The sequence below is a fragment of the Brassica oleracea genome, chromosome C3 (genome assembly GCF_000695525.1).
Source record: "Brassica oleracea var. oleracea cultivar TO1000 chromosome C3, BOL, whole genome shotgun sequence".
NCBI lineage: Eukaryota > Viridiplantae > Streptophyta > Magnoliopsida > Brassicales > Brassicaceae > Brassica > Brassica oleracea.
The window spans coordinates 16196244-16206228 of NC_027750.1; the positions used below are offsets into that span (position 1 = coordinate 16196244).

General features: G+C 30.7%; 1 pseudogene across 1 annotated transcript; it reads right to left on the reverse strand.

Moving 5' to 3' along the window:
* Positions 1-4417: 4417 nt before the first annotated feature.
* LOC106328118 lies at positions 4418-6757 on the reverse strand (annotated as a pseudogene). The gene is made up of 8 exons (XR_001267562.1): positions 6411-6757; positions 6292-6351; positions 6153-6224; positions 5947-6068; positions 5692-5832; positions 5499-5606; positions 5150-5399; positions 4418-5050 (listed from the first exon to the last, which is right to left on the reverse strand). The product of XR_001267562.1 is annotated as a putative E3 ubiquitin-protein ligase XBAT31 (transcript).
* Positions 6758-9985: the final 3228 nt, after the last annotated feature.

The following is a 9985-nucleotide window of genomic DNA, read 5'->3' on the forward strand; positions in this document are numbered from 1 at the left end:
GGATCTAAACCATTTGTGGAGCAGTGGAGAGTTTAGTCTACGACGCTTTTACTCGATCTACTTTTACACTGAAGGCAATATTTTTTTGGACGATCAGTGATTTCCCAGCTTATGGAAATCTTGCTGAATGCAAAGTAAAGGGAAAAATGGGATGTCCTTTATGTGGGAAAAATATAGATAGTATGTGGCTAAAGTACAGCAGAAAACATGTGTACATGTGCCACATAAAAGATCTACCACCAACTCATAGTTTTCACGGAAAGAAGAAGTGGTTCGATGGAAAAGCTGAGCAAGGGAGAAGGGGAAGAATTTTATCCGGCCTTGAAATTTCTCAAAACTTCAGAAATTTCAAGAATGACTTTGGCAATGTTAAACATTCCGGAAGTAAGAGAAAAATGATGGTCTATACTGTTTTAGGATCTGATAGTCAGGGTATATCCAGTGAATAAGAGAAAGAGGAAAATGGAAAAGTGGAAGTAGATGAGGATGAGTTATCTAGATGGACGAAGAGATAATATTTTTCAAGCTATTTTATTGGGCGGTAATATATCTCTTTCATGTGCTTATTTAGTATTTCATTTTGACTATGTTTTGTCTAAATTTGATTTTATGTTTTGTTTTATTTTGACTATGTTTTGTCTAAATTACAATTTTTATCCATATATCTTTCACTTGTTTTTGCTTCCTTCTCAAACACGTTTTTGGCATAAAAGTGAAAAGTAAGAAATCTAGCACTAATTTTCTTCGTTTGTCTAATTTTATACTATCATGATAATCACTAGTTTACTTTTCCTTAAAGTCGACTAACAAAAAATATCCTACCGACAACATCAGTCTTTGCCTACTACGACTCTATAACGAGTCTTGACGTATAAAATAATCAGTCCACGAACGAGAAAACAACAAGTGATCATGTAGTTTGTACTAGTTGTAACAATATGACTAATCTTAAAAAATAGTGATATTTTAATTAATAAGAGCCAAATATTTCAAAATTATTATTTTCAAAAAAAAAAATATTTCAAAATTATTATATTTTTGTTGGAGACACGCAAGTTGAGAGATAAAGAAAGTGAATGGATCATGTAGGGTCAACGATCCTCAAAACACCACCCAAAGACTCTTTCCATCTCTTTCTCCGTTGGCAACTTACCAGCCATTCACATGTGATTTGTTCCCATCTAATTTCGACGACTTTAATTATAAAGTGAAAATAGGCATAGACTTCTCTAGGGAATATATTTCTCTAAACAAAACTTAAGTTTCCCTCTAGGATAAATCTTTAAATTCATGTCACCTTGTATGCCCAATCAAAATACCATATAAATTATTAAATAAAAAATATTAAATAAAAAAATAACTGAAAAAAATGACGTTAATTTTAACGACGCTAACGCCACCAGCTAAACCCTAAATCTTAAATCCTAAATTTAGATCTTAAATCATAACCCAAACTATAGACCCTAAACTCAAACCCCATATCCAAAACCCATGATTTGAAAGCAAAGTAAGGCCACCGGAGGCTTGAAGACCTATTAGTCGAGTAACTTTGTTCCTCGAAACCCAAATTGTATACTTTAAACCAAAATCCTAGACCATATACCCAAAACGTAAACCCTAAATCAAACCCGTATATCCTAAACCCTAGACCTTAAACTCAAACCGTAAGCCCTAAACATTACCCAAACCTAGACGCTATAAGGTTTGGGTTTAAGGTTTACGCTTTGGGTTTAGGGTTTAGGATTTGGATTTAGAGTATAGGGTTTAGGGTCTAGGATTTAGGTTAAGGGTTTAAAATTTGGATTTAGAGTATACGGTTTGGGATTAGGTATATGGTTTGGGTTTAGGGTATATGATTTGGGTTTAGGGTATAGGGTTTGAGTTTAGGATCTAGAGTTTGGGTCTTGAACTTAGGGTCTAGAGTTTATGATTTAAAATTTAAGGCTTAGGGTTTAGCTGTCGGCATTAGCATCGGTAAAATTGGCATCATTCTTTTTCAACTATTTTTTTCTGATTTAATATTTTTTATTTAATGACCTACGTGATACTTTGATTGGTCCTATAAAAAGGGATGAATTTAAAAATTTAACCTAGGGGATGAACCTAAGTTTTTTTTCTATTTCTCTTATCCCCTAGTTTTAAATATGTTTATATATATATATATATATTAATATAAATTTAATACATTTTTTATTTTATTTTATTTATAATACGTTAAAATGTTAAAAACTAGTTTGTTAATTAACCTAATGAACTGATAAACTTTAAACAATTTAGTCATTTAACTACCGACACTTTTTTATTTGATTAATATTATTTTAGTTATGTGTTTGTTAATGCGCATTTATAATTTAATTTTGATCATACATATATATATATATATATATATATATATTTATACAAAAAATTATTTGTAAATACTATATGGATTTCTAAATCACTTAAGAGGTGTTATTGGTTTATGTAGTTTAAATGATTTAGAAATCTATTTAGTATTTGCAAATCCAAGTAAAATATACAGATTTTCAAATCTAACCTACAAAATTTATTTAGTTTACAAATTTAGAGGTTTTCCATCGGATTTGGATCTTTATATTTTTAATAAAGAAATTTATACAAATCCATTCAAATCTATTAGGAAATTCAGTTCATCAATAAATTTTTATGATTGAATAACACCTAATTTAAATTAGGTTTAGAATTTATAAATTATGAAACCAATAACACATGATTTTGATATGGATTTTAAAATACATAACCAATAAAACTAGATTTAGTTTGGATTTTAAAGACTTCTACACCAAGGTTTGGGTTCGAATCTCAAACTATGAAATTTCCTGCAGATTATAAGAGGCGAAGCTTATCGGAAGTTCGAGAGTATTGTATGTAGAACCGTTAAAAACAAAAAACTGCCAATAAATACATAAACCAATAACATCTAGTTAGTGTATTTCAAACAATTTCTCATATATTTAAATTAATGACATTTGAGTTATTAGTTACTAGTATTCTCTCCTGTGCTTTTAGCACGGGCATTGTTTTATGTCCATAGATATTTTTGAATATATATAATTTACAATAAAATAAATATTACTTAAAGGTTATTAGTGATAACTTAATTGATTTCTCTTTTCCAAAACCAATAAAAATTATTCAATATGAAATTCAGGGAAAACATATCACTTGAACAAAATCAATTAAAACATTAACATTATTTTTGTAGATAAATTAACGTCAATATATCTATAGTTTTTAGTTCCTCTCCATGTTATTTATTTTCTTCATTTTCAGGTTTATATTTACTCTACGAAATTTGGTGACATTATATAAGAAAAATAAAATAGTGTATGTTACTCTAAATAAACAAAGAACAATATCTCTATACAATTATAAAATCATATACTAAAATTAAGGAAAACCAACCTGAGATGGGAGTCCTTCTCGTTTATTAGGAGGTCTTGTAAATTTTTAAGGTGAGCTTCGTACTTTCCTTTCCGTATTATCACCACCACAACCAATAAACATTTTCAAGCAAATAGAAAATTAGTTTAGTTAATTTCCAAATTGGTATTAACCTAATTTATGACGTTTACCTTTTTTAGTCACAGACTGCATATAAGAATGTCGCTTTGCCAAAATCTACAGAGCAAAAGAAAAAAAAGTAGGTTAGAAGAAAAAAAGTTTCATGAAACAATCAACATGTCATAAATTAGGATTTGAGTATTGAATAAGAGTTTAACGTATTTAGTCTCACTAAACTGAATTTTAACCTTCATCTTCTAACTTTGAAAAGATGTTTTTTTGGCGCAAAAAGAGTATTGGTGTGCCTTGGCACAAAAACCATGCCGATCTAGATATAGAATTGTTGACTTGACAATGTTGACACGATCCTTAGAAGTCATCGATCTGTCTTGTTAGAAATTGAAATTTGATATAACTCTCATATATATATATATATATATATATATAGAGACAATGGAGCAATTACAGGTAGAAAAGAATTCATAATATCGTGAGATAGAAAAAAATTAACGGTTTTAAAGATTGTGGGATCATGATGTTAGTGGGAGAAATAATAGAAATTTTTATTTTATCTAGATTTTAATTTTGTACGGAAATATATATATATATATATATATATCAGTTATTTTAATAAACCAAACTGTTTTCTCTTAACAAAAAAAATTACATTTTTTCTTTAAATTTTAAATGATATGCCACAAAGTCAGATTTTTATTCGTCAGACGACTTGCGCTTTAGTATATAAGAGATTACCATTTACCATATTTCAAAATCTTTGACAAAAATAAATATTGAACAGAAATTTTACTTCAGTTATAATATTAAATTATTAATCACTAGTTCATTACCATATATAAAAATTGGTAAAATATAATTTTTTATAAAGAAAATCAAGTGAGACAAAAGAGAAGATTTATCAAATTACCTTTCATACAATAAAAGTGACCAAATAATAACAACAAACAAATTCCTTTTTTGACAAACTTATCAAAGAAACAACAAATCATTGCATTACATAATTCAACGCCATTTTTCCTTATTTCAATCTACATAATAAATTTCATCTATCTTTTAAACATTCACCCCTTACTGATATGTGGACCCGATCCTCACAAAATGGGTTCATCAGCTCGTTGTCGGCTGCGATCCTTCCCGAGCTACGGCCGGTTATCCTTCCGAACGATCCAATGCTTGAAAGACCCATGAAACTGCTACTTTCTTCGCCAAGGTTTATCGATCTTCTATGCTTTCTGAGTTTTGAGGAGTTTACATCACCTGCCTCATGATCAACAACTTCATATTGGCTCTTGCTCTTGTCGTTGTTGTTGTTCTGGGCGACGACTAACCGTACGATGACACTTCTACAGAACGGGCACACCGGTGGTGTCACGGTTGAGGTCGTTGGGTTAGGTTTGTTGTGACAGCACAGTGCAAGTGTGCATTGCGCACACATTTGGTGACCACAGTCTTTGACTTCAATAGTGCATACTTGCTCAAAGCAAATGCAACAGAGTTCCGAGTCACTCATCTGTTAACAACGTATTATACCGCGTTATTAGAACATTTTACATATTATCAAACAGACAATTGAAGAAGCCTTATGTCAACTAAGCGGGTGTGACAGTACCTCAGACATGTTATCACCTGAGGCGGTGCCAGAGAAAGATGGTGAGTAAGCAGTTCCTTTGAGAATGGTTTCCTCTCTCTCTCTGTTAGCATCCATCAGTGCCTGTTCTAAGAGCAGTTTTGCCTCGTCATTAAGCTCGCTGATGAACTTTAAAGGAGATGGCCAGACCAGTGGCTCTGCAGAAGACGGGTTAAGCAACGCTCCACATGCCCCGTGCTTGTGTTTCATGGCAACAACATAGGGTATCCGCCTGAAAACATGGTTTCAAGATTCAATGGCTGCTCGCATGATCATACCACAAGACTTTAAATAAAGCTTAGGAAAGTGGCAAAAGAGAATGTTTATATACCCAGAAGTGTCTCTTTGAAGACGGTCAGCACCCCAAGCAAGCAATTTTCTGACGCAATCGATAGATCCGCTTCTTGCTGCCAAATGAAGAGGTGTGCTCCCTGGAGACCTGTTTAAACAAAGCTTGGAGGATTAGTCCCAAAACACTGAAACTTCTAACAAATGTTTGATTTCAAATGAAATGATTGTATTACCCATATAGGCTAGTATTAGCACAAACAAGAGAACCACTATCCAACAGAACATTCACACATTCAGGCCGTCTTTGCCTGGCAGCTAGATGCAACGGTGTTGCTCCTTTGTCATCTCTAATATTCACAAATCTAGCATATCCCCTGAATGTTTGACAAAAAAAAAAAAAAAAAAAAAATATCCCCTGAATAAATGCAAATCTCAAGTGTGACCTTTTTGAATCAAGAAAACTGATCAAGATTTGGAAAGAGACCCACCAATGAACAGCAACGGGACTGGATTGAGCAGCGGAGAGAATGGCTTGAACACAATCAGCGTGTCCATAGTAAGCTGCGTAGTGCAAGCATGTTCTTCTATTGACAGAATCAAACATCAAAACCTGCAGATTGATTCCCAAGAAAGATCTCTCAACAACAAATTTTCAAGAAGGTGGAAGATTAAAGGAGACGTGTTGTGAGCTTACATTAGCTCCAACTTCAGCGAGCTTCTTCACGCAAGAGATCCTTCCATACATAGCAGCCAACATTAACGGAGTCTACAAGAATCGCAATCAGGTCAAAAGTTTTCAGCAACATAAATGCGAATCAGATGTTATTTCAAACCTGCTTGTGACGATTCAACACATCTGGATTCTCAAATCGTTCCAAAAGCAAGGTCAAAATCTGCAAAACAGAAAACATCAGAAATGCGATATTCCGGTGAGATCTCGGAGAAAACTAACCTCGATCTGGCCACTAGCAGCGGCGACGTGAAGAACGGAGTGACGATCATAAGGAGTGGTCTGATGCAACAGACTCGGATCCGAAGTCATCACTCGACGCACAGTGACGATGTCGCCGCACTGCACGGAGGCGAATATACCGTGCTCCGGTCTCGTTCCACAGCTCATGCTCTGCCCCATCTCAGCTTCTCTAGAGAGATGATGTGAAGGTTAGGATGATAGGAATCACGACACCGTCTGCCACCGGTGAAGCGCTCAGGCGAGAGAATAAAGCGCCACGGTGGTTGGGGCTTCTTGGGATTGCAATGGAGAAGAAGAGGGAAGTTTCCCATTTATGTACAAGTTGATAGGCATTGAGATATTAATTTTTTAAATCTTTTTTTCCTTTTGGAAAGTGATTCCTTTTTGTAAAAAAAAATTAAAAGAGAGAGAGAGACGGAGACGACGACTCTATTGGTGTTGGAACTCTGAGGATCGCCCAACGGGCAGCATTTTTTGTTTGCCCGTGTCAGTTTGATTATAGTTACTCGGGCAGCTTGTCATATATTTTCTATCCTCTTTTTTTAGTGACAAATATTTTTTAATGCATTCTGTTCAAATCACAAATGATTTGTTATTAAGAAAATTAGACACGTTAATGCACATATCATATACTGAAAAATCATGCTTCTACCGGCTTATATTTTTAAATAATTTTAAAGATAATTTTTCTAAAAAGCACAAAATAATTATCATAAAAATAGCACAAAATGAAAAAAAACAACCATAGAATAACATTCATTAAAAAAAAAAAAAAATACTAGTAAAAATAATAAATTTGAAATACATAAATATTAAAAATAAAAAATTCCAATTTACACCCTAAATTTTTAACCATAACCCATAAACTCCCACTCCTAGAATTTAAACCTAATTCATAAAAAAAATTAATTTTAGGAGTAATGTGTGTTTATATTTTTTAATGAATAATATTTTGTATATTTTTCTTTATATGCTATTTTGAAACAAACAAAAAATATATTTTATTTTTTTAACGGCTTTTTTATTGTTATCATGTGGTATTTATCTATTTTTAATCTACAAAACAATTTTTCGTGTGTTGCCAATATTTTTTATTGTAAGTTTTATTTATTTTTAATAAAGATAACTAGGGAAGACAAACAAGAAATGCACGTATGGCACAAAAATGTAAAGACCAAAAAAATTAAAATGTATAATATAAAGTTATAATAATTTATGAAATAAATGTTTAGCAAAAAACAACAAATAAATGAAAAAGAAATTTACTTTACTAATTTCTTTGCTAATTTCTTTGGTGATAACAGAACATTCCGAACCGATGGTATTACGTTCTTAGAATATGAGACACTATTTCTATTATTTCTCCGATTTTTTTCTTTTATCTCCATATATAGCCATATAGGTAGACACCACTTCATCTCCTTTTCTAATTCTAATTGCAGGTTTAGAGTTTAGACAGAGTTCAGTAATAAAAAATTTGCAGTGGCCAATTTTTTCTTCTAGTAATTTTCTTCTACTTCAAAACTATTGTGACAAAACGATTGTCAACAATGCAAAACATTTTTAAAAAAAAATATCTTCTATAGCTGTTTATTATTTTATGTAAAATTTTAAGTTTTTCATGTTTTCTGTGTTACCTCTAATCTAAACATACAAAGATATTGAGTTTCAGTTTTAATGATGATAAAGAGCGGGGTAGCTCAGTGGCGCTTAAGAGAAAATAAACCTAATACAGTGAAACCATGGTTTTATTTTTGATGGCCATCCGAACAATCTTAAATGGCAAGAATACGTGGAGTACCGTGGACCTCGTGGAACTAGTCGTTTGACTTCGGTCGCCTGAACCCCACGGTTATCAAAACAAAAAGAAATTAATGATTTAATAATTTTAAAATCAAATTCGATATCTTTTTGAACATGAACCATGTAAATATGAATAAATTTAGGGGGGTGTATTCAATCAAAAATTTGAGGTGATTTGATTTTTAATGAAGTTTTAGATGATTTTAACGAATTACAGAGAATAAAATGATTTTTGTTAAACCACTCTAGAATATCACCTAAAACTATGGGATTTGAGTTTTAATTTTTTTTAACTAAGAAACTCCACCTAAATACTCTAAAATCACCTGAAAACTTTAAAATTCCACAATTTAAAATATTTTCAATAACAGTGGATTTCAGAGTTCTTTATAAAATGTCAAGTTCAATAACACTGAATTTTAAATGAGTTTTTAAAATTCATGTTGAATTTGTCATTTTAACACATATCACCTAAAACTCTCGGTTGAATACACCCCCTTAGATGAGATCATACAATAATAAAAAAAAATACATGGATAATATTTAACAATGATAAAAAGTAGAATAAAACATATTTACAAATCACTAAAACAGCCTGAAACCTGCCTGAAACCTTTGCTAAATAAACATCTATAAATACTGTAAATAATAACACTAAATTAATAAGTTTAAAATTCATGAATATAAACGACAAAATGATGAAATGTTTATATATCAACCTAGATCTGAAATTTTGAAGACTATAAACATTTTAAAAAAAAAATTAATATATTTTTTTTTAATTTAAGGGTTTATCTCTATATAAATATCTATAAAAAATTTGGAGGCCGAGACCATGTTTTACGCTCCTATGCCCGGCCTTACATTAATCCTTAGATATTTTAACAAACAAACTCGTGAATCCTCCTTTCACACATACACACGTCTGCATAGTTAGAGCATTTCTAACAGTCAATATCTTTATTTTTTTAAGGGATTTTCATTTCCAACAGTTTATTATCCTCTTAAATATTAAAGAGTGAATAGTATACTATCAAATTTTAAAAAGCATTGTCTATCCCTTTAAAACACTATCCACCTTTTATTTTAGTATATATAATTATATATGTCTTGAAACTGCATGAATAACTTTTTATATATTATATTTTAGTACTTATCGTTATGTTTTCTTAAAACTATTTCGATTAAAAATATATTATTAACATTTTTTATACTATTTATAGTTATATTTGATTACATATTATTATATTTTTTAAAAGTATTTTATTTTAATATCTGTCAAATAGTATGTTTATTGATTTTGAAAGTTTAGTAATTATATTTAATTACTGATAATATTGAGGACAAAAATATAATATATTATAAAATTTAAGAAATATTTAAAGATCACGATTGGAGAACTATCTTCTTCTCTTTTGAGTTTCTTTCTTTATTTAAGAGTGTCTCTTAGAAAAATAACTAGGCTCTGATCCGCGCGCCAATATGAATTTTCAGTTTTTAATTATTTATTTTATTAAATGATGTATTTGTAATATTTGTTCATATTATATTCGTTAAGTAAATATATTTTTTTTGCATTTTAAACTATCTATTTTCTTACGAATGTGTGATATCATATAAAAAATATTAAAAAAATGAGTATAGAGTTAATTAGATAATTTTAAAAACAGAAATTTTTCTTTCGTGATATCATATAAATAATGATCCGCCCAGTTAACAAAAATCATGATTATTTTATGTGTAATTTTTTT